Raw genomic sequence first — 13711 nt, forward strand, 5'->3', positions numbered from 1 at the left:
ATAAATACTATGAATAAAAATACAAGAGATTGGAGAGATTGAGAGAGACCGGGGAGGGGGGTGCATTTCTGATGGGGTGACCCAAGAAGCATCTTTGAGTTGGCAACATCTGTCCAGAGACCTGAGTGAAGCAGACAAGCTAGACTTGGAGATGTCTGGTGTAAAAGCATTACAGGCAGAAGGAGAAGCGAGTGCAAAGGTCCTGAGGCCAGAACATGCTAGTGTTTGTGGAGTAACAGCAAGCAGGCAACGTCACTGCAGAGGTGAGGGTAAGAGTGAGAGAGACACAGACAGGATATGTCGGAACAGAAGGCAGGGGCCAAAAGATTTGGATTCCATCAGGCTTGATCCTCTGTGGGGAGGTGGCCACCAGAAGAGTCTTCTTCTTTGAAGTTGTTTAAAATTGTTACTGCATCTTTTGTGAGCTCTTCCTGCCACAAGAGGCATGGAGGTGTGCAAAGCATTATGAAGCTGGGCCGAGGCGGGGCGAGAGCCCGGCTTTCTCTGACTTCTGCTGAAGGGCTTTCAGAAATTGGTTTACTTAGCTGTGTTTAGCATGCCCACACTTTCTCTTTAGGTCGCTGAAGAGGGAGCAGAGAGCTGTTTTGGGCTTCCTTCCAGACTTGGAATTAGTTTGTTTTCTGTCTTTTATCACAAATATCCTGCTGCCCTTTGCCAGTATTCCTGGTAATGGAACCTTTTTGTTTTGTTATATTTTAATCTGCTTAGTGCATGTGGCTTGTCTATCTGGCCCCACAAATCACTGGTTATCATCACAGTCAATGGTCTGTGTCCAGCCAATTTCACAGACAAACACCTCTCTCCTGGTCACGGTCCCCAACGTGAGGAAGTCTGATTTACAAAGTCAATAAAAATGCATTCAGGGAATTACTGGGCCTGCTGGCTTAATAGATGAGATTAAAATCTCCAAGTTTAGGACACTAAGAAGTCATTGAACATGCGTAAGGTGACAAGTGGGTTATGGAAACGTCAGCTGGTCAGGGACGGGCACCATTGGAAGAGGACTTACAGGATGACGAAAGGACTAATTGATTATTTGCCTTCGGTGCCTTTCCCAGCATGACCTGGGGAAAAGATAGCATCGTATATTTCACTGGTCACTTTGGAGAGCAGAAACTTTTCTTTTTTTTAGTGGAACACCATCTAGAACAAAAAAAGTAAGGCATTTTGTAAGGAATTTTTTTTAGATTAAAATTTTCCTCATTACCCAATGAACGCGTTCATTTTAGGCTGGCTTACCTGGAAGGCAGGAGGGAGTAAAGCAGGACTGGGGCAGAGGGAGAAACTGGGCTGTGATGCATCACAACAAAGGCCTCAGGTGATCCCTTGGGAGCTCTGGAGATGGGAGGAAGACATGCGACCAGGCCTTCGCATGCCAACGTGGACCAGTCATTAGACGCAGATGTCCCCGGGAAGTGCACGTGACCCTGGGTGAGTCCACTCCTTCAGCTGAGGACAACTCCTGGAAAGTGTCTCAGAAACTGGGGGCAGGAGAGCCTCCTGGGAGCAGGGACCTGAGTGGTGCATCACAGTATCCACTACAATAGTCAGTTTAGAAAATAGCGAAAAGAAGAAAATAAAAATTACTCCATTTCACCGACCTGAGAAAAGGATTAACTTTTCTGTATATGTCTTCTCCATCTTTTATATCATGCGGACATGTGTATGTGTATGAAACGTGTATTGTCTGTGTATGCGCACACATACACATATGCACCCACATATATATGGGTAAAAATAAATCATACTATTTCATAGTTTGCTTTTTCCTGAATATAGCATAAACGTTTTCTCTGTTAACACAGATTGAAATAGACACAGCTAGCCTTTTGTCCAATTTCATATCAAAGAATTTTCATTAAGGAAATAATCTGAGATGTACATACAAGATGTTTATTGCAGCGTTATTTATACTGGTTAGAAAAATCTAGAACAACCTAATGTCCAACAATAAGGATCTGATTAAACACATTATGGGATATCTCTACCATGGCCACATAATCAGATGTCTGTTTCAATGATGTGAGAAACTGTGCCCAATATATGGCTCAACACTGGGAAAAAATCCAGGATACAAAACACTAGCATTTGGTAGGAAAAAAGTATATCTACATTGGAAAAAAATAGTAGATTAACCACCAAAATGTTCCCAATGGTTATATCTGAACGATGGAATCACGATGCTTTGCTTTGCTTTTTTCTTTCTTTTCTTTTCTTTTTAATAGTTTTCTCGTTCCTTTTTTATGAATGTATTATTTTATAAATAGAAAAAAATTTAAAACATTTTTGGTTGGTGCCTCCGTTTTTTAACAGTACTTTAAAAATGAAAATGGTAATTCATGCATATGGCAAAGTAGTTGATAAAAGAAAATGTTATACAATGAAAAGTTACCTCTGTCCCATTCCAGAAATCTCCCTCTTCCCCAGTTCTCTCCCTAAGAGGCAACCACTGTGAGCCATTTCTTTTACATCCTTGTTGGGATGTTTTATGTAATATATATACATATATTCAAACACACATGTGCACACTCATGCGTGTAAGAGAGAGAGCATACACTATGCACTACGTAACACCCCCCCAACTTGAAATGTATCTTGCAGTACTTTCCAAGTCACAACATAGAGATGAGCTTCATTCTTTTAGTGTCTCAGTCATGTTTTACACCCACCACCCCCCCAGACGGAGGTGGGAGTGAGTGGTAACTCACAGTAGATGTACAGGAAGTGTTTGTTGGATGAGTGAGCTTACTGAAGAGGTAAGAGAGGATTCCATCCCTCCCATGTCATCTAGAAGATGCTTCTCTGCGTTGTTTTCTGTCCCTACTTCTTCCCAGGTCCTCTCCCTCTAGTCTCTGTATGCACGCTCATCTCACCCTCAAAGGCAGGAAAGAAGGAAGGGAGGGGTGGAGGAGGGGAGATGGAAGGAAAGGAAGGAAAATGAAAATAGAAAATCTCTCAACCTGACTTCTTCACATCCTTCCTGGACAGCTGACTCATACCCCTGTTCGAGGCCAGGTGTCCTTCTAGGATATTCCAGTAAACAAAAACTTAAAAGTGTCTGCCCTCACGGAGTTGCATTCTAGTGACATTCGAGATGGACACTGAACAAAGATGTCAGATGCCAGTAGGAGCTCTGAGCACCGTGTTCAGTATCCAGGCCTCCTTGAGCAAGTCTCCACTACCCTCTGAGGGCACAGGTGGGCCACCCTGCTCTGGCCTGTGGCTTGTGGCCAGGGGGTGCCTGTGTCTTTCTCATCTTCCACAGGACCCCCCTCCTCTTGTGCACCCTGCTGTCCTGTCAATTTCCCCGGATGTCTCAGGCCACCATTAATTGAGCACCAAGTTCTACATGCCTGATGCTGAAATAAGTATTTTATATCTATGAACGTGAATGAATCTTTTGACATAGGTACTGTTACTATCTCCATTTTGCAGATGATAAAACTGAGAATTACAGAGGAATCAGAAAATTTGAACCATGGCAGACTCTCAGGTGTCCTTAACATCTTAACATGACATGTTAAATATGTGTTGACAGATAGGCAACCATCTCTTCTTAAAAGTTGGGAATCTTGCCTTTGGGGTAAATATTTATAGGATAATTGATTTTTCACTCACTGGCTCTTGATTTTTTTGCAACAGTTAAACTGATAATCAATTAAGTTATTTAGCATATTATTACTAGCACCTACTCTGTTCCAGGAACTTTCTAAGCGTTGGAGAGACAAAGATTAGGATGGACTGGTCCTCTGGTGGACCTAGGGGTGACGATGTAAACAACTGACCATAAGAGAATGCAGGTTGGATTACATCAAATGTAAAAGTAATGACAGTAACTTGGCCAGCAACATTTATTGAGTATCTGGACAATGTGTTAAGCACTTTATAGGCACTGCCTGACAGGAGCCTCATAAGAATCCTGAGATTTTACAGGTGAGGAAAAGCAGGCTTAGAGAAGGTCAGTCCCCTGCCCAGGGGAGTCTTGCCAAGATAGACTGTGGGACGATGCCCAGTCAGATTTAAATTTCAGAGACGCTTGTTCCATACTTAGACCCCCAAATTATTCACTGTTTATCTGAAATTCAAATTTCACTGTGTGTTCTGTATTTTTATTTGCTAAATCTGACAGCCCAAGCTCAAGGTCATCCAACCAGCACTTGAACCCAAATCTGTCTCCCTTTAGGGATGGCCCTTGGGACCATCATGCACTATAATTGAACACAAGGTCAACAGCCGCAAGCCCTCAAATGCCCCCCAGCGTCAGATATTCTGCAGACTGTACTGGCCTTCTAGGGAAGGCACCAACCACAATGGTACAGGCCCTTAGAGAAGTTAGTGGTGTGTGTGTGTGTGTGTGTTTGTGTGTGTGCGTGTGTGCATGTGTGTGTGTGTGTGTGTGTTCAGAGATGGAGCCAGGAGGGGCGGGGGAGTCTCGCCACCTCTGCCCTGCAGGTGCGAGAAGACAGCAGCGAAGCAGCCAAGTGAGTGGCTCATATCTGTGCTGCTCCTTCCGGAGGGAAATCAATGATTGAGTTAAAGCCTCACATGCCCCTTGCTGTGGATTGGGGCCATCCCAGCGGAGCTGCTCTGCTGAGCCTTTTTATAAACCAGCAACAATTTACACTCCAAATGAAGTCCTAATAAACTACCGTGCAGCCCTGCCAGGAGGAGGCCGGGTAAATACTTCCTTTTAATAAAACACATGTGGGCTGGTCTCAGCAGGGCTGGAACCGTTGTGCATCCGCCTCCTTGTAGCCTGGACCCCGGGCCCCTGGGGAGGGATCCCTGCACAGCCCGGCTGGGTAGGCTTTATCTGTTCTTATTTGCCCAGGTCTGTGCTCTGGGTCTTTCAGCTCCTGGGGTGAGAGGGGTCTTAGATTTCAGCCAGGACAGTCCCACACTGGGTGCTGGAATTCTAGGGTTTCTCGGCCACGTGTCCATGATTCCTCTCTGCTGCTCCCGGGAGACAGTGCTGCACGGTTATTGGAACTGGCCTGGCTGGAGTCTGACAGCTGGATTCATGTACCTCTTCCTAGCTGTGCGACCTTGGGCACATTGAGGCCCTCTGTGCCTCACCTTATCATTTACAAAATGAGGATAATTATAGTACCTATTATTTAAAGTTGTGGCACTATGCCTGCCTTAAGTGCTCAGTGATAACCATTACTGTGATTTTATTATTAAAGTGGCATCATATATAATGACTGGGACATCCTCAGCACATAATTAATGCTTAGTAAATGGTATAATCTTGATACTATTATATTTAGGATGACTGTGAGTATTAATAAGCTGTATCAGAAAGACCTTTATAACTTGGAGAAAATGTTATGTTGCTGTAAATTCTAACCATTGCCCTAACTTCATTTTAAGAGGAGCTAAATAAATACAAATTTAAATAATTTTAATGAATTTTAATAAATTTAAATAATAATGTTTGCCCCAATCCCAAATGTACCCTAAGTTTATGTTTGTCTCAGGAGAAAGTACACCAATTCCTCCAGCTATTCCTCCAGACATCCTCGCTCTTTTCCCGTCAAGCCTCGGGTTTAAAATGGGGACGAGAATCCTCATCTTCCAGGAGGGAAGACGTTAGTGTATATTAAAGTCCCCGGCATGTTGGTAGCACTCACTCTTCCCTCCTGTACCCTCCCAGCCCCCATGAGAGTAGAGTGTCATTGTCCCATTTCCTAAGAGCCAGCCTAGCTAGTGGCTCTGAGCACATAGGCTGGAGTCAGGTTGCCTGGGTCCAAAACTGGCTCCGTTAAAGCTGTGTGACCTTGGGCAAGTTACTTAACCTCTCCTTGCCTCACTTACCTCACCTGTATAGTGGGAACAATAACACTGCGTGCTCATGTTGATTAACTGAGATGAACCAGGCAAGGCACAGGGCCTGGTGGATAGTAGGCACCCTGTCAATAGTCTTAGGCTGTTATTATTCCAAGTGAACCACGGAGAAATGGAGACAATACTCAGGCCGAGGACACGATTCCCTAACCCTCTCTGGCCCAGCATCAGTCCGCCATCCTTGGCCTCTCCTCCCGCTAAACTGCTTCATTCTGAGCTTATGGTCTTTCCCACAAGAGCCACCGTTAACATCAACACTCTTATTTTGTCCCCCACCAACTGTTATTTCCTTTGGACTCAAGTGTAGGCCTTCACATGAATCCCTGTTTAATTTCATCTTGCTAGCTTTGTGCTGCAATTCCAATTGTTCAAGAATCTTTTGGATGCTCAGGCTGTCATCCAGCATTGGCCAGCTCTCCAGCTACCCTGGCTTGTGGACAAAGTGGACAAAGGAAGAGCCAGGGCCTGCGGTGGACCTATGTTTCTCCTGCCTGCCCAGAATTCAGGCCCACTTTTTTGTCAACTGCTCTTCAATATTCCTTTAGGGAATCACCCCTCCCCCATGGCAGAATTGTCAATCAAGGTGTCAGAGGAGGGTACAGGTCCCCTAGCTGGGCCAATCAGATTCTTTCTCTGAAAACATACTGTTGAGAAGAATGACATAAGGAATATTCCCCACATAAGAAAAAGAAGAAAAAAAGAGGAAAAAAAAAAGTCAGAGCTGGTTCATCCTGAGCAGCTACTTGAAGACATTGTTCGCTAGATCCTATTTAATGGCTCCTGAGTGCTGCCTTTTTCCTGTCCTGTCAGGGCCTGGTTCTTCTGCTGTGCCTTGGATGGCATGTATCAGGTATTTATTGCCACAAGAATGCTGTGTAACAAACTATAATGGGCTGAGTTTTGTCCTCCCCAGATTCATAGGTTAAAATTCTAACCCTCAGTACCTCAGAATGTGACTATTTTTGGAGACAGGACCTTTAAAGAGGTGATTAAATTAAAATGGCGCCATTAGAGTAGGCCCTAATCTCATCTGAATGGTGTCCTTATAAGAGGAAATTTGGACACACAGAGCATCAACAGACATGCATGTGCACAGAGGAAGGACCATGTGAAGACACAGCCAGAGGGCAGCCATCTGCAAGCAAAGGACAGTGTCACAGTGTCCTCAGAAGACACCAAACCTGCTGACACCTTGATCTTGGACTTCTAGATTCCAGAACTATAAGAAAATTAATTTCTGTTATGTAAGCCACCCAGTCTTGTGGTGTTTTGTTATTGTAGCCCTAAAAAGCCAATGAAAAGCCATCCCCAATTTTAACGACTTAAAACACTAATCGTCTAGTCAGCTTCTGAATCTGTGGATCACGTAGGGGGTGCTTCTGGTCTCTATTAAGTTCACTCATGAATATGTGGTTAGCTGAGGGTCAACTAAACAACTCTACTGGCCTTGGCTGGACCCTCTCACATGTCGGGGTGGGAGGGTCAGCTGGGATTTGAGTGAATTCTAAGATGACTTCAGGTGAGACAAATGGGGTGACTCAGCCATGTTCAACATGTCTCCTCCTCTAGCAAGTTAACAGGGCATGTTCTCAGGATAAGGGCAGAGGACAAGAGACGGTTGGAAATGCCAAGGCTTTCTCAGGCCTCTGCTTGTGTCACAAGTGCTAACGTCCCATAGGCCAGAGCAAGTTGCAGGGGTGGGAGCAGCTACAAAGTCACATTACAATGAGTATGGTTGCAGGGGGTGGTGAAGAATTGGAGGTACTGAATCAACTGCGTTCCATGAGCTTGTTCAAAACCTCCTGACAAATTAATTTTTCTGCCACCACACCCCCTGCCAGCCCCTTGCCTTTGTCCCACCTCCCAATTGGTTTTTGTTGCTTTAGAAGAGCCCTCACTGCTACAGAGCTGGGAGATAGAATGGACTTGTAGCTACGTCGGCGTCTCGGCAATGGAAGAGAGAATTTCAAAATGGAAGCCATGGTCAACAGTGCCAAACGGTGTAAGACAGCAAATGATATAAAGACTGATAAAGGCCTATTGGATTTAAGAGCAAGTGGGTTACCTGTCACCTTAATAAGAATGGTTTTTATGGGGAAGTGGGGGCAGAGGCCAGATCGGAGTGAGTGAAAAGGCGATGAAGGGGAGATTGTGAGTATGGACAACTCTTTGAAGAATCTTGAGTGATACCGAGCTGAGTGAGGATGTGGGGTTAGAGAAGAGTTTTTAAAATTTGTGTTTATAGATGGGGAAACATGCAAAAGAAGCTGGCAGGGTGCAAAGTCTAATTCTAAGCAACTGAACTAGGATGACCCAGCCCCGCCTCCACTGGGCAGGTCCCTTCCTTTGGCTGAGTCCAGGGATTCTTGTTACTCCCATTGGCTTTCACTTTACTGCATTAGCATCTAAAAGCTCGCCAGATGCCCCGACAGAAATGTTGCCTATCTTTACCAAAACTTTCCTGTCTCTGTTCTATTATACCATGTGAACATTTTCCCTCCCACCCCTTCACGATACCCCAAAACATGCTCCCCAGATGGGTGGAGTCTGGGATACTAATGGAGTGGTGGTGGGGTACGGGTGGGATCATTTGACTTTCCCAGCTTGAGATCACTCCCTCTCAGGCATCCAGTCAGGATGGCAGTCCGTGACACCCCAACTACATGGAAATCCTGGTAAACTCAGAAAAATCAGAAAAGAAAAACTTACCTCTTATATAACTAAATTACACCTGGGGCATATACATGCAGCCCCTCTGGAGGATGAAAGAGAATGGAAGCCTGTTCCTGGGAAAAGAATAGGGAAGGGAGAAAAATACCCTAATCTGAGCCCTCCGTGAGGACTGGAACCAACTCATGCAATAAGTATGGACTTCATGCAGCTCCACCACTTGCTATGTGACCTTCCACAAGTGAACTGACCTCTCTGGGCTTCATCTTCATAGGATTGCGAGGATTAAATAAAATTCCACTTGTAAAGTAGCATGATGCCTGTCTAGTAAATTCCTCTATTTTTAAAAACCATGTTCAGTTATTAAGTTACAGCCTCTCAGCTCTAAACCCAATGCTCTTTATTCAGCTTTGTGATTCTGGGATTGGGACTCCGCACATTTCTGCTGTGCCGGCGGCTGCCTATCAGGCTCTGTCTATAGGGGGCGCTAGAGGGAGGCTGTGAAGTCGGAAGAGGAAGGCGAGACTTGCTTCTTCTGGTTTGTGTGTGTCTAAGGCTTTCCCTAACGTGCACCTGATCCAGTCTGTGGTTTTCTCCAAACTCACAGGACCAGTTTCATTGGAGGCTCCAAAACCAACTAGCTGGCACCCCTTCCTCAGAGATTTGGGCTCCAGACCCACCCAGCCCCTCCTCTGAGCTGCTGAGTTTTGATAATTCCTCCCCCTTCCCTTCTTGCTATAGTTGGAGTGGTGGTAGCTGCTTCCTTTGGGGGCTAGCTCTGTGGTAACTTGGAGTTATTATTTTTTTCTTCTCTCGGTTGATTATCACCGTGTTAAAATTCCTCATACTAAACACCCCTGTTCCAATAACTGGCGTAGCTCGTCTCCTGACCAGACCCTGAATGGCAAGCCCACTCTCATAGAACCTCATACAAGTACTATCATGGGCTCAATCCCATTGTCCAGAATTGTTTCTTTCCTTCTATTCCCATTCATACAGGTTTCCCCCTCATAGTGATCTGTAATCCTGGCTGTGTCAGAATCCACTGGGACTTTTGTTAAATCATCTTTTGGGGGTTCCCACCTCTGGAGACTCTTAACTCACTTGGGAAGCAGAGAATCTGCAATCTGCAATCTTATTAAGTGCTCCTGGTTTGGGAAATCACTTTTTTTTTTTTTTTTTTTTTTTGCAGTCCGGGACCAGCTTTTTCCACCTTTGTTCCCAGGACCCCAGCGCTGTGCAGGGCCCCATGTGAGATCTTGATGAAACAGTGGACAGACATTACGTTTGCACTGTTCTGCAGCCACTTCCCCTCCATGCAACCAGGGACCAAGGAGAGCTGCAAATGGTTTTATGTTTTCCCTTAGGTGAAAGAAGGTTAATGGTGGTCAGGAGGAGAAGGTCCACTCAGTTTTGCTTGCTTCTAAGGTAAGATGTTGGACAGAAGACCCAAGCCCGAAGTGTATTAAGAATAAAGCTAGCATATGGTGATGGATGTTGACTAGACTCCTTGTGGTGATCATCTCACAGTATATATAAGTCTCGAATTATTGTGTTGTACACCTGAGACTAAGAATATGTCAATTGTACCTTAATAAAATTTTAAAAAACTTTTATAGTAAAAGAATAAAGCTAGCAAGCATTTTGAGAAAGTGTCCTGTAAAATAATAAATCATTGCTTTCAGGAAGTACTGACACCATCTCTTTAGAGGGTGGGCTAAGCTAGACTTCTGTTTATTTAACTGATATGAACACCCCAGGATTTTGCTTCACCTGAGGTAGTAAAATCAAATGAAAGTAGACCATTAGTCCCTTTGTAGGTAAAAGCTGCTTTGGAGAGAGCTGTTGGGAAGTTTATTGTGGCCTGAGCGCTAGGAAGGGGACGATGGATTTTTATAAATTTACCTCTCATAAAAGTGAGAAAAGCCTTGAAGGGTGAAGTATGAACCAATATATAATATTTATCCCCAAGTTAAATAGATAATGCTTAACCAAGATTTGTTCTAACTATATTAAACAGTTTCAGTAGGAACAACAGTTATTAGCTGATGGAACAGAGTTACCATCCCTTAGAGGAGTGGTTCCTGTAGGTAAAGCCCTTTACTTTCAGATGTCTCCAGGTAGTTTGGTCAAGCCTGGAATGCAGGACCCCAGGGAAAATTATGCCAGTTATAGGTACATAGACAACGCAAGGGCAGAAATTCTCAGTTGACGTTAGCTAGAAAGTCTCTATGTAGCAACTCTGATGGGAGGAGAGACGCACGTTAAATTGTATCCGTAGACTCATCTAGCGGGACATTAACCCAACTACGATGAATCAGTTTCCTATTGCAGTGTGTACGTCGAGGAGTTCAGAGGTGGGCTCTCTACATTAACTGTGATCCCTTCAGCCAGCCCATTTCTTACAGACTTTTTTCTTTGCTGTCAAAGAAGAATCTTGACAGGGAATTCATTTTCTAAAATAGAACCCTTTGCAGATAAACTTGACAGATCAAAGTCGGCTTGTAAAACCTTGTCCACCCTTCTGCATTAGAAGAAAGGCCTCTTGGCCCTTGGGAGGTAACAGCTGGGGAGCTACGGTGCCTGGGAGGTGGTTTAGGATTCAGGAACTGTGGTTGGTACCTGAGGGATGCCATGGGAGTTGGGGAAAGCTCATTCTTCTGAATTAAGCTAATTCTACCTGGCCAGCCTAGCCTTTGTGTGGGAGACTCCGTAGGCTTTTTGGACCTGGCTATCTGCATACAGAGAAAGCTCAATTTGAAGCCAAAGAAAAGGAAGGTATAGTTTGCCTGAGGCAGAAGAAATAAAAAGTAAGAAACAGCCTCAAGGTCCAAGCCTTTGGCGGAGGGGAAATCTGAAAGGCATCGTAACCATGAAACAGAGGTAGTGGGAGAATGTATCAGTTCCGGAGGAGACAGCTGGGTAGATTCCGCAGGTGGTTGGAGGATGGCTTAATAAGTACATCATTAAGTCGTACCACTGACACAAAGACCTCAGTTCTCTTAGATATTATTCAGCCTACGATGTAAGAACCCGTGCTTGCCTCAAACTTGTTGTCCCTTCCCCCTCAGGGAGCAAAGCAAAGGAGTATAGGCAGAGCCAGCTCTTCCCCAAGGCAACCACAGAGGCCGAAGAACCCACTCCTGCCCCCGGAAGATGAAGATGCTGCTTTCGGCTGACCTCAGTCGCTCATTTTGCCTAAACTTGATAAGCATGTGTCCATATTGCAGTCTTTCTGAGGGATGCACGTTGGGGCATGGCAGAGAATATTTCAGCGGCAGAAGCTACTGGACTGGGCATTGACTACTGCTGGGTATTTACTTAGAACAAACAAAGCGATTATGTATGATGCAAACAAAACAAAACACAAGACGTGAGCAGCGTGATGATATGGCGGCAGTGGTTCCCAAAGCCATGCTGTGTGAACGTCCCTGACTGGCTTTGGAGCAACGGACCACAGACTCCTCCCGCTGGAACTCTGCAGTGTCTTGACTCGGCGCTGATCATCTCTACACGTCGTGTTCATTTCTAACAGCTCAGAGGATCTGGGTACCAAACTGGAGGAGTAATTGCTGTGGCACTTTATAAGGAACATAGATCAACTTAAGAAAAGTGAATTACCTGGGACTAGTGAGCGATAAGAAAATAATAAGGTTATACTTGTTGTAGGGCATTTTTACTAGCTGATGGAAAACACTACATCTCTCCTTAACCACTCCCTCCCGCTGTCCCATCCATCTACGGCCATTCATATCCAGAGAAGCTTTAAACTGGAGGAGGCAAAAGGAGTTTAGTAGGCAAGAGAAGCCAGAAAAAGCAAGAAGATGCAGGGAATAGAAGTCCCCTGTTCCAAAGTTAAGGGTTGGATTTGGGAGGGGATAAGGCTGTGGACTCTATCGCATTTTTCAAGATGGATATTTTACGAAACTCTCGACTCAAACATATTATCTCTGAGTCTTTGGGTCAAAGGGTGTTGCGTAGAATTGGGGAAGACACTCTTCTCCCTGTTTTTGCAAAGAACCCAATATCATCCTGGAACCCTGAGTTTTAGAGATTTTAGAAACATCTGAGGACAACATGCTTGGCATAGACATTTTAATGGAGGGCTGGGGTGGGGAGACACGCTTCAGGCATCTCTGTAGACAACAGGTGGGAACGGAAAAGCGAGAAAGAGGACAGTAGAGCTGCATGGTGGCTGCATCTGACGGCCTGGTGCATGAGTACATGTGGGGTATCCCACTGGGGACTCCCAGGGAGAAACACGAGGGAATGAAGTGTTGCTGGGGGCTCGGGTTCTTGAGCCAACGGACCCTTGTGTTTCTCACTCATTAGCAAAACGTTTATGAACTGGAGAGACCAGGGCAGAGCATGCTGATTAGATGACACACAGAAGACACTACAGGAGACTCTGGAAAGTTCTACTTGGTTCACTTGTGATGCGCTCGCTCTAACCAGACCTTGGCTGACTCAGCTGTGTCTGTAAAAGGAAAATGAGGCTCAAGATCAGGTAATAAGGTTGAAGCCTATTCACATGGTTGGACACATGTTTTGTTGCCTGTTTTTCAGTGTTCATCACTGAGTTCTAAGATGCCTTAGTCTTCAGAGAGGTGCTTCTTTCTGCAGCTATAGCTTTGTGCATTTTCCCCAGTGGCTGTCCCCTACATTGGTCTCCCACACCAGGGCTGTGTCCCTGGGAGCTGCTGGGGCAGGTGTGAAGTTAGGGAGGCAGTAAGACATGCAGGAAGTAAGTATTGCCACGTACTAGAAGGACCTCAATATGCTCTGTGTCTCGCCCTCTGGTGTGTGCTCTGCTTGTCAACTCTTCCCTGAGACCATCAATCAGGTGAGGGCTCCAGACTGACTCCATTCTCATCAAACAAAGCAACCATAGCTGAGAAACCTTGTTCCCTCTTTGGACCAAAGACTCTGCTTCAAAAGCAACCATAGCTGAGAAACCTTGTTCCCTCTTTGGACCAAAGACTCTGCTTCAGCTTCCTTTTGTCATCATCCTCAACAAATCTTGACTTCATCCAAATTGAGCTTTTCAATATATATGATTGATAAAGGGCTATTTCCCTCTCCCAAATGAGCAAAAGACACAGTCAAAATATAAGAGAAAAATAAAAGTGGCCAATAAACAAGTAATAATAATAATAATAATAATAATAACAAC

General features: G+C 44.9%; 1 long non-coding RNA gene across 1 annotated transcript in view; it reads right to left on the reverse strand.

Annotated features, from left to right (window-relative positions):
* Window positions 1-977: 977 nt before the first annotated feature.
* LOC116147207 (uncharacterized) overlaps window positions 978-13711 on the reverse strand; it is a 71441-nt gene continuing 58707 nt past the window's right edge. The window contains exons 3-4 of the long non-coding RNA XR_010377679.1: window positions 1261-1559; window positions 978-1164 (exon numbers count right to left, since the gene is read on the reverse strand). This is a non-coding gene — a long non-coding RNA (uncharacterized LOC116147207). The remainder of the gene's footprint in view (window positions 1165-1260; window positions 1560-13711) is intronic.

Source organism: Camelus dromedarius, chromosome 24, assembly GCF_036321535.1.
Source record: "Camelus dromedarius isolate mCamDro1 chromosome 24, mCamDro1.pat, whole genome shotgun sequence".
NCBI lineage: Eukaryota > Metazoa > Chordata > Mammalia > Artiodactyla > Camelidae > Camelus > Camelus dromedarius.